Here is a 10,117-nt window from a genome sequence, read left to right as displayed (position 1 = left end):
GCCAGAATAATTATATTTATAATTAATGAATAACGTACTTACCACCATCATCGATGATAGGATATGTAAGAAAGCACATAGGTTGAGAATACTTTTTCTATAAAGGCTGGTCTAATAAAGGTAATGTACCAAATGCCTGTTGTGTTTATATTTAAGCTTGTTTGAAAATCTTTGTGTCGCATACATACGCGTTTTGATTGTATCTGTTCGTGAGCGAGCTTTCTCTTAAGTCGGCAGTCACCTCCGTAAAATATCTGATTACATCTCATTATCAACAGGGGTTACCTCGTGCACCGGGTGCCGTGGCGCAACATACTCATACTGGATTTTACTCCGTTCGGGAAATCACATTTAATATACGTATTAAATAATTTAATAAAAAACTATGTTTTTAAATATCAAACGTATGTATAATATAATATCAGATATCGAGTGCTCAGTCGTTATTAATATTACGTATTTAGATAAAAATAATTTCAAGATAAAAAGAACTTTTTATATACAACGTTTTTAAATTTTCTGTCGAATCATATAAATTTGACTTGACTAGCTTAAACGATCAAAAAAATGTACTTGATAGAAATAATACTGAAATGTCATTTTGACATTTCATATTATTGATTTCCATAGTAACGCACGTATATATTAATAATTTAGTTGCTAGGACCCCAGACCCCTTGCAACCAATAATAGTGGATTGGATTTTTTCTGAAATAACTTTTCATACAAAACAGAATTAACTGAAAATGAATTCAATTCTACTTAAAGATGGCTAAACGTATTAAAAAAATGCATTGGCATCGTGTTCTGATATATTCTAAAAGTTTCAAATGTCTAGCTAGTCGGGAAGTTAGTTAAAAATCGATTGCAAGATTTGTACCGGACAAATAAGAATACGACCTAATAAAAACGTTGTAATAATAAATTTTTTCTTTTAACTTTTTATATTGCAACACTAATTGCAAAGCCAATTCAATTATTATTAATCTCCTTTTCAAAACTTTTGGTATTACAAAAGCCAAGATACATAAAGTAAGTCATCTCCAGCATCATTATTGAGTAACTTATTGCTTCCATATAATATTATGTATTATCATGATTGTTGTTCTTTCAAGACTCAGGGTTCTTCTTATCGTATTTATAGCCATATAGTATCTACAGCCATTTAATTTTTGGATGAGCCTAAGAAAATTTCTAGACCGACTGGGATTTGAGCATATTATCGAGCAAATGTTATATGTACTGAGCTACCGAAAAAATGTTTGTCTTCCTTGTAGATTTTTTCCAATAGATAATTTATCTGAGATTATTTAAAAGTCATTAAAAATTCAATAATCATGACAGTACTATATCCCAGTTGTGAAATTTAATAGCTTATATTAATTGGTAACCACTCAATAACATGTTTGCATGAACAACAATTTTTGTCTTAATAGCACCTATACACCTGCATGGAATTACTGTCGGTCATAGTGCTTATTTTAAAATATCGTGACAATAACTGTTTATACGTAAAAATGCTGACTGTCTCTCCAATATCATTCTTCAAGAGTAAGCGAAGCGCTTTGATGTCATTTTTGGTACTATTTGACAGGACGTATTGAATGAAAATCAGTTAACATCAAAATGAGTAGTTAGGTTCTCCATTATCGTTCTACTGCGCAGACGCAGATCTTACTTGCGTGTTAAAATTTAGAACCTTCCAAACTTGTTTGATTCCTGCTCGCAATCTTGCCAACTGCAGGATAATACATGTTTCTCCATACATTTTCTTACTGAGTACAGTAAATCTATGCACGTGTAAAAGCGTTATAATACTGGGAACTTGTTGATGTTAAAACATTCATGTAGTATTAATAATTAAATAATCGACAGTGTTCTTACCTTGAAACTTATATTTATATTTTTTTTATGAAATTCTTTTTTTATTTAATGAATAATATATATACCTACACAATTAAAAAATGTGGCTTTCGTTATTTAACATACATAATTTGAAACACTTCAGAAGTACGAATATTTGAAAAAATATTTTAGCAACAAATTTTGAGATGGTACCCTCGAGCGTGTAGTTGGTTTATTTTAGAATGAATGTGAAGGCATGGTGAATGTTGCTTGTCTGCTAAAGTACATTAGCCGGAATGTGATTGATTTAGATTCTTGTCCCACTTGGTATCAGTATTTTTTTAAATATGTGTTTTATAGGTATGTCTCAGAGATGTTCCAAATTATCTAATATGTTCTATTTATATGGAGCTATATTTTAAAATATCGAAAAGAGTTGGGTTCGAACTAGTAGACTTTAATTATGAAAAAAGGCATTTATAATAAGTTGACACCGCTTCTTAGTTATATAAAGATAAATATATATATATATATAAATATTATATTACACGTCATATTATGTAAACCATAGTTATCATCTTAAGAATTCTCACGTCTTATAGATGTGGCGAGGTGTCTGATGAATTAATATTTTGTCATATTTAGAAATCTCTCAGAGTAATCACTTAGCTTAAAGAGTTTTGGCGAAGGAGTGTTCTGAGGTGGTAGAGGGAGGCTAGTGGAATGGTTAGACGGGTGAACCAAAATAAGTGGGAAGGGGGAGTGAAAATACGACACAAGGGGGGTTGGAATAAAGGATGGGGGGCTAGTGTCACTTGGCGCGCCCTCACGCTTTGTTTTTCATTAAAGAGTCGCCTTCAGCCGCCTGTGAAATCAGCATTTGGTTCAAAAGAAAATCAGCGTACATATAAAAAATATGTTCTAAATGTGTGAGTCAATATGAGATGTAATCATAAATGTCTGGATATTTGTTAGTTTTTCATTTATGTATTTTTTTTAGTTTATTTCATTTTAAACTACAATTATAATGGATGAATTTTAAAGTAGAAGTATTCATTTAAGCATTAAAAATAAATTAGAAAATAACATTCTAAAATATCTGTTATCATAAAAATATAGTATGAAACATTTTTTTGTATTTTATAATATCTTCGGTGGTTCTATAAAAAATGTAATTATTAAACTTATTTTAAAATGATAGTGGATGTTTAATTTCATAATATTTTTTGATTATAATACCTATTTATTTATGAATAACAAAAAAGTGTTAATTATTTTCATAATGAATAATTACGTCAGTTTTCTGTTTATATCCTAAATCAAATTTGAAATAATTAGAAGAGCTACTTGAAACAGCCTATTTAATTTATTTATTATTTATATAAAGAAATGTATGCACCATTTTTTCATCAATAATAATTTTACTAAAATATGATGAATAGGTACAATTTATCAATAAAAATAATACATAATTTTTGTTTGTTTGAGTTGTTTCAAAGAATTCACTGTCTGTGAAGAACATATTTTCGATATCGATTGATGATACTTAATTGTAATTAAATTTATACTAAAATGTACCTAACTTAAAAATCCATATTAATAATCCATCACACATATGAAGTAATAATTACAAAATTAAACTAATATCTCAGAATGTTATATACTTAAACTGGGTACCTATTTACTAAGATTTTTTAGAGAGATTATTGATAAATAAAGACTAATAAGGAATAGATTCTGTAAGTGTAGTCAATTTATTTATAAGTATTTACTTATTTAAAAAAAATCATACGGAAAATCTTTGTCTATGTATGTATGTTCATCAATGAATTTAATAGATTATATCTACTACCTACTTAATTAGTATTGTTGGCACATTATTATTTTATTACTATACACGTAGTATACATGTAGTATACACACCATTGATATATGTATAGATAATTACATGTAATATGGAAATATCGAAATACAAAGCCTACGTCCATAAAATGAAATCATATAGAATAATAGAAATGTTTCATCAATTAGAAATAAAATTATTTTTCCATTATATACTCAAGTCATTATGTTATTATTTGATTTTTTTTTATAACTAGATAAATAAATAAACGACATGTGGCTTATAAATTATCGATGATTTTAGATTTGTTAATCTACTTTAATTATATAGAAAACTATTTAAAAAAAAATACTAGTTATTGATATTGTTGTGTTTACTTCTGGAGGTCTGAAGTTTTTGCTCTAATTTCCGCAAAAGGACGCCAACATCTCACCACGCTAAGTACAAAGCGTCGGCTGGTGGCATCCCCCTCCCTCCTATACAGCTCTATAAAACGTTTCTTTATAAATAAACAAAATATCCACTAACAAAACGTATACAATATTTTCAGAAAAGTTTGGGAAATATTTCGAGAGGGTGTACCCCCACCAAATGGAGGTACAGTATATCTACACGAATGCTTAAGTTACGTGGGCTATTTTTGGTATGAAAATGGTTAGAGATGAAAACGAAAAACCTGAGTGGATGACTGTACGCTCACCGACTGAGGTTACCATGGGGACACACAACTACCCACAGAGTTGTGGGGACGAATTGGAGATTTATAATTAAGTCTGTTGGAAATTAAATAATTTTTATCAATTGAGCTTTAAATATCTGTTTGTGTAGATAAAACAGTGTGTTTTTATCTACAATTATATAATATTAATGAATATTAATGTACATTTTTTTAATATTGTATATTAGATTAATCTGTAACAGTATATATATTTTTACGTTTATTTATGTTGTATACATTATGTTTATTTAAAATATAATATTTCAATGCAATCATCCTAAATACACTGGAAAACAAATCAATGAATTGGAATTTACGTGTATTAATCTGAAACTAAATATTTGATTGTTGATCAAACTGATATCTTGTTCTCGTCTCGAGACTAAATCTTCTGGTAAAATCCGGCTAAACGGCAGCGCGGTATCACTTTTACAGCGCTTTTCGGTTTGCGCGAGCTAAAGTTTTCCCGTCCATACACACGGGCTTCCCGATACAAACCGGTTTGGATGGGTAAGCTTGCGGTAAAGCATCTAACCAGTGCTAGCGACGTTGTATACTTTGTCTCAAGTATTATTGATATGATAACAAAATAAGCGATGATTTTCTCAATTTCCCTATAGGTTCAATGTAGAAATCGGGAGTGTTCAATAGAAAGAGAATTGATGTGTTTGATACGTGATAATCATTAGAAGATATCAGCTATTGTCTATTGTCAGAAGATTTAAAATAACCTGAAAATGGTGATCGCAAGAGCATACATCTTCCAAACATAGCAACATAGCAAGAATGAAATTATTTAAAAAAAAATTAAAAAAAAACATTATGTTACTAGTTATACATTTAATTCAGAGACAGACAATTATTAACATTAAAAATAATTTGTTTCAATAATAATACTAGTTCTAAAAATAATTACTTACCAATATTAATAATTTATTACTTATAGTAAAGTATTTTTGGTTTATTTTATTATTTGTTTTAATTTTTGAGTAGGTAGGTATAGCAAACTATATTAAATAATGAAACATATTTGAAAACTAAAAATATAATAATATAAAGAGTATGCGCGATAGAAATGAAATTTCTATGTTATTATTTCTAAACGAATGACAAAATATATTAACATAATTCGTAAACGTATCAGAAACATACCTATTAGAAACAATTCGGTGGTGTTTGGGCATAACTTGATAACTGCTTTTTTGGTCATTTTATGTTAAGAGTAAAAATTGGGTCACTATAGTATTATCATCCATTTGGTAATAACCCGATATCTATATTTCACTTAAAATGCTCAAAACGCTATTGTAATAATATGATGATATGTGAACAAACACAGTGGTTAGTTTGGTCAAAACATGACCAAAGAGCTTATCATAGTTAGATCACTGATAAGTGACCTTATTTTCCTAATTAGTGAAATAATTGACAATCTAAGTATTGTCATATTCTTCTTCAGTTATTTATTTTAAAATGTTTTTTTCAATATTAAACAAAAAAATGAACTGAAATTTATGTGGGCAATTCAAAGCCTAAAATGGCTCTCCTGTAAATTCAACATTTTGCAGTTAACAGGTTATGCCCAAACACCACCGAATTTATATATGTGGTGTTTGTGAATCACGTGTAATAAATAGTTTACAAAGCCTGTTAAATTTGATAAGTGAATTCATATTTTCATTATATTGACTTATAATATTGTAAATTCCGGTTTTCAATCCCGGGTCTGGAAAATTCATATCCTGTTTTTTAAATGTGTGTTTAAACTCAGAGTATGGACATAATATATCTATCGAGTGGCCAACATCTATTTCTCGTGAAAACAAAAATATATTATGTAGAGGCCTCTATTATAATTCTCTTGGGATCAAACACGGTGATATGTATTTGTATTATTTATATATATTCTCAAGCATAAAAAAATCTTGTGAGTAACATAATCAATATTTCATTCGATTTATCTACTCATTTGAATTGACTTGAAACACAAAGACTAGCATTGCTAGCGATTTTTCTATACACGTCCTATTTTTTATTTTATTTTAAACATTAATACCAATTTAAACTATATGCCTACGCATCAGATTTCTTTTTTCCATATAAAATTCTTACGTGGCTATAGTTAGGTCTACGCCGTCTCTACGCCGTCTCTACGCCGTCTCTACGCCAGGTCTAGGAAAATGTTCATAGAGGAGAGCGGCGCGGGCGTCAGGCTGCTTATTTGAAATGAGGATACACAAGACAAGAGTGTCAGATGTCTCCGTCAACTAAGCGTAAGAAATTATAGAGTTCAAGTGGTGAGCGTGTGCGAGAATATAGCCTTTAGGCCCCTTTTCATAAGACTTGAGCGGACCCTTCTATATATAATATAATACAAATAATAACAATTATTAGTTTATTAATAAATGTTTTAAGAATAACTTCTATAATAATTTAATTTAATTATTCATTATTATTCTTCATTTTTCTCATGTAATTTTCTTATGTAATTTCTATATATTTATGTTATTCTTAATCTCTATCTTGTTAGGCTTAACTATATTATAATGTATATATAGAAACTTTGCTGGTTGCATTTTCATTATTATATTTTAAATTTTTGTAATCAATATGTAACTGTTTGTTTCATAAAAAAATAACCGCGTAGGCATAAAATTGTGTGAAAGAAAGAAAATCGAGATGAATCTTCGTCAAGTAATATCATAAAGTAACAGGGCAGCATACTATGTGAAAAATTATTTAGTTTCAGCAGTAAATGAACATATTGACAATAACATATATCCGCATATATTATGTTTTCCATTATTCTTTAACATAATGTTGATTGGTTAAAAAAATGCAATAACAACGAAAATGTAAGAAGAATGTCATTATATAAATCTAGCTTATAATTATATACGTATTTACATAATGAGAAAAGACAGAACATCATAATGACACAAATGTATTTCTTTACAAGTTCTTTTGGCTAACATTCGAAACATACAAACGATTCATATAATTTTTATATTTACTCTTTATACTGTTTGATACTGCATATATTTCTTTGTTTTTTTATGCTGGTAAATGTCATGTTATGAAGGTGTTAAATTTATTATTTGTAAAGTTTACTATATGTAAAATAAAAACATCTAAACTACCTATCGCGATAATTAGGATACGTTGAGCATTAAATATTTAACGTACAAATAAGGAATCGTGTTTAGTTTTTATTAGGGAAGGTAGTGAACATTTTAATAACAATTAATATTACGCCAAATTATGTCGTGAAATTGAAACAAAAATATTTGTTAATTACATATTGTATAAAATTGTATTTTTAATGATAAATATCTAAATTGTAATTAAGTAAATAAAAATTTGTTTATCCGCTCACTCTTTGGGAATACTACTATATTATTATCAACGAGCAGAGACTCTAAGTAGACCTTTCTCTTTCTAAGCGCTTGAAAATTTCGGCAATTTGCTTTTCCTTCTAGAAAATGTGACAACACTCACACGAGTCAAAGTTTAACATTTATAGTGCTTATATTACTAAAATGTTGCCATGGTAAAATTTGATTTAAGCAAAATGTCTTGTCGAAGCTCCCCGCGGTTAAGTAGAAAATTGCTCACTAACTGTTATAAAAATTAGTACATATTTTAAAACAGGAATATGAGATTATTAGAACCAGATATATGCATAAATACTATTTTCTAACGCTGTATTAATGTATGAATACGTATTAATAAATTTGTATAAATAAATATAATATTGGCTTGTTGTTGTTTTAGTTTAGGTGCACGTATTATTTTGTTTAAATGGGAATTTATTGTTAGTTAGTTACTTGAGCTGGATTATTTAGGTCCATGACCGACTGGATAGCCGTTCTTCAAAAATTTCTGTCCCGAGCTATCCCTCTTCAATTGGTCACACTTGGACTCTCTGAATTCCTCATATCCGTTTTCTCCGGGGGCGGGTCTTCTATAATAGATTAAAATTAGGTTCCTTATACTATTAATAAAACATAATATATATCGATGGCAAAATCATGCCAAAATGTTTGTGAGTGAATGTGAGTTTGAATTCATATATTGTGCTTAATCCAGTGTAAAAATCTATCGGGTTTCGTAAATTTTTAACAACGATTCCTCATAAAAATCTGATAATAACATCCACTAAGTGGATACCAATTCCTTTTGCTTAGAAAGCGAAATAGTAATTCATTATAAAGAATGAAAAAACAGTTAAATGTTAAAAGTTATTTGTGGTATAATAGATAGGTACGCAATGTAAATAGTCTTTTTGCATCCCAGTTTACGATATACGTATACTATTTTAAAGATGGTTGCAAAATGAACTATTATTGACTACACTAAGTTAACAATTTAATTAAAATTATATTATAATTTTTAAAAACTTCTGAAACATACATTGAGATTGAAACTCAAATTTTAACTATCCGGGAGAGTGGGTTTATTCTTTAAGCTATTGATACATCTGTGACTCATGTCAGTTAACTCTTATGACTTGTGAAGAAGTATTAAATAACATACATAACTAATTGTAATAATACTAGACAGACTAAGTCTATTCTGTGCCGATCATACACTTAACACTAGGTAGGTACACTATTTAGAATGCCTCTGCTAAAAGTCCGAAACGTTAGGTAAAAAGAAAGAACATATTATTATGGCGATAATCCAACCACATAAAATGATACACCCGATATGATGATAACTGTGAAAGCTTCAAACAGTATATAATTGAAATTATATATAATTAAGTACCTAATAAAGTAAAATCTCGTATGATTTAAACTGTCATAAATTAGAGGGAATTAATAATACTTACTACTTAGTATAGTAAATCAAACGTAATTGTATTTATTCTTTCAGATATTTCAAGTAAAATATTTTTACCATGTCGTCTAATAAAAACCATCCCACAAGGCATCAGCATAAAATTATATTTTTCCAATTCAGTCGAAGCCTCTCGCGTTTGATCCCAGCTTGCCCTGATTGCAGTAATGAGCTGGCACCCTCACCCGGGGACTATTCATATAAAACCACCCTCACACCCTACTCTCTGGGTGCCTGGTTTTCTAGCCCCCAGCGTCGTGCCCCTTCCCCTGCGGTCCCATGGTTACCCAACACGCGGCACGCAGTCAGGTGTCTTCTCTGCACTTGAGAACCTTTTCACAACTTCAAGTAGCAATTTTTACATTATTATTTGTCACAAAGCGTGCCCTTAAGTGAGCACATCGTTAACGGTAACAAAGCATTTCCAATTGTCACTGACAACCATTTAACTTATTTTTTTACATTCCGATTTATTATTATCACTAAGCTTAATCAAAGTTTTGTAATATGGAGATATCACAAATTTAAATTTAGCAAATAATGTTGACTATAAATAAAAGGAGCCTTATATGTTATTTCTATTATGACATTTGGAATTATTTAGCAAACATATGAAGCATAGTTAAGTTGGTAAACTTCAAACATGTTAATATCGTTCAGTTGGCATTCTGATTTTCTGCCACACGCAATGGCTGCAGCGCTCGAAATGGAAAATTTTACGAACCGGAGCGTTCGATAATTGTACGAAAATATCAACTACATTATGCTATAAGTACTACATTAATTGTAAATGTGATTTATAAAAATAAGTGTGTTATTTTTTATTATTATATGAAATATCTAGCTCAGACGATCAAATTAATATTTCC

Source organism: Rhyacophila brunnea, unplaced genomic scaffold, assembly GCF_057557595.1.
Source record: "Rhyacophila brunnea isolate RB1 unplaced genomic scaffold, BYU_Rbru_1.0 scaffold_3, whole genome shotgun sequence".
Classification (NCBI taxonomy): Eukaryota; Metazoa; Arthropoda; class Insecta; order Trichoptera; family Rhyacophilidae; genus Rhyacophila; species Rhyacophila brunnea.
Note: the sequence above shows the minus strand (reverse complement) of the source record.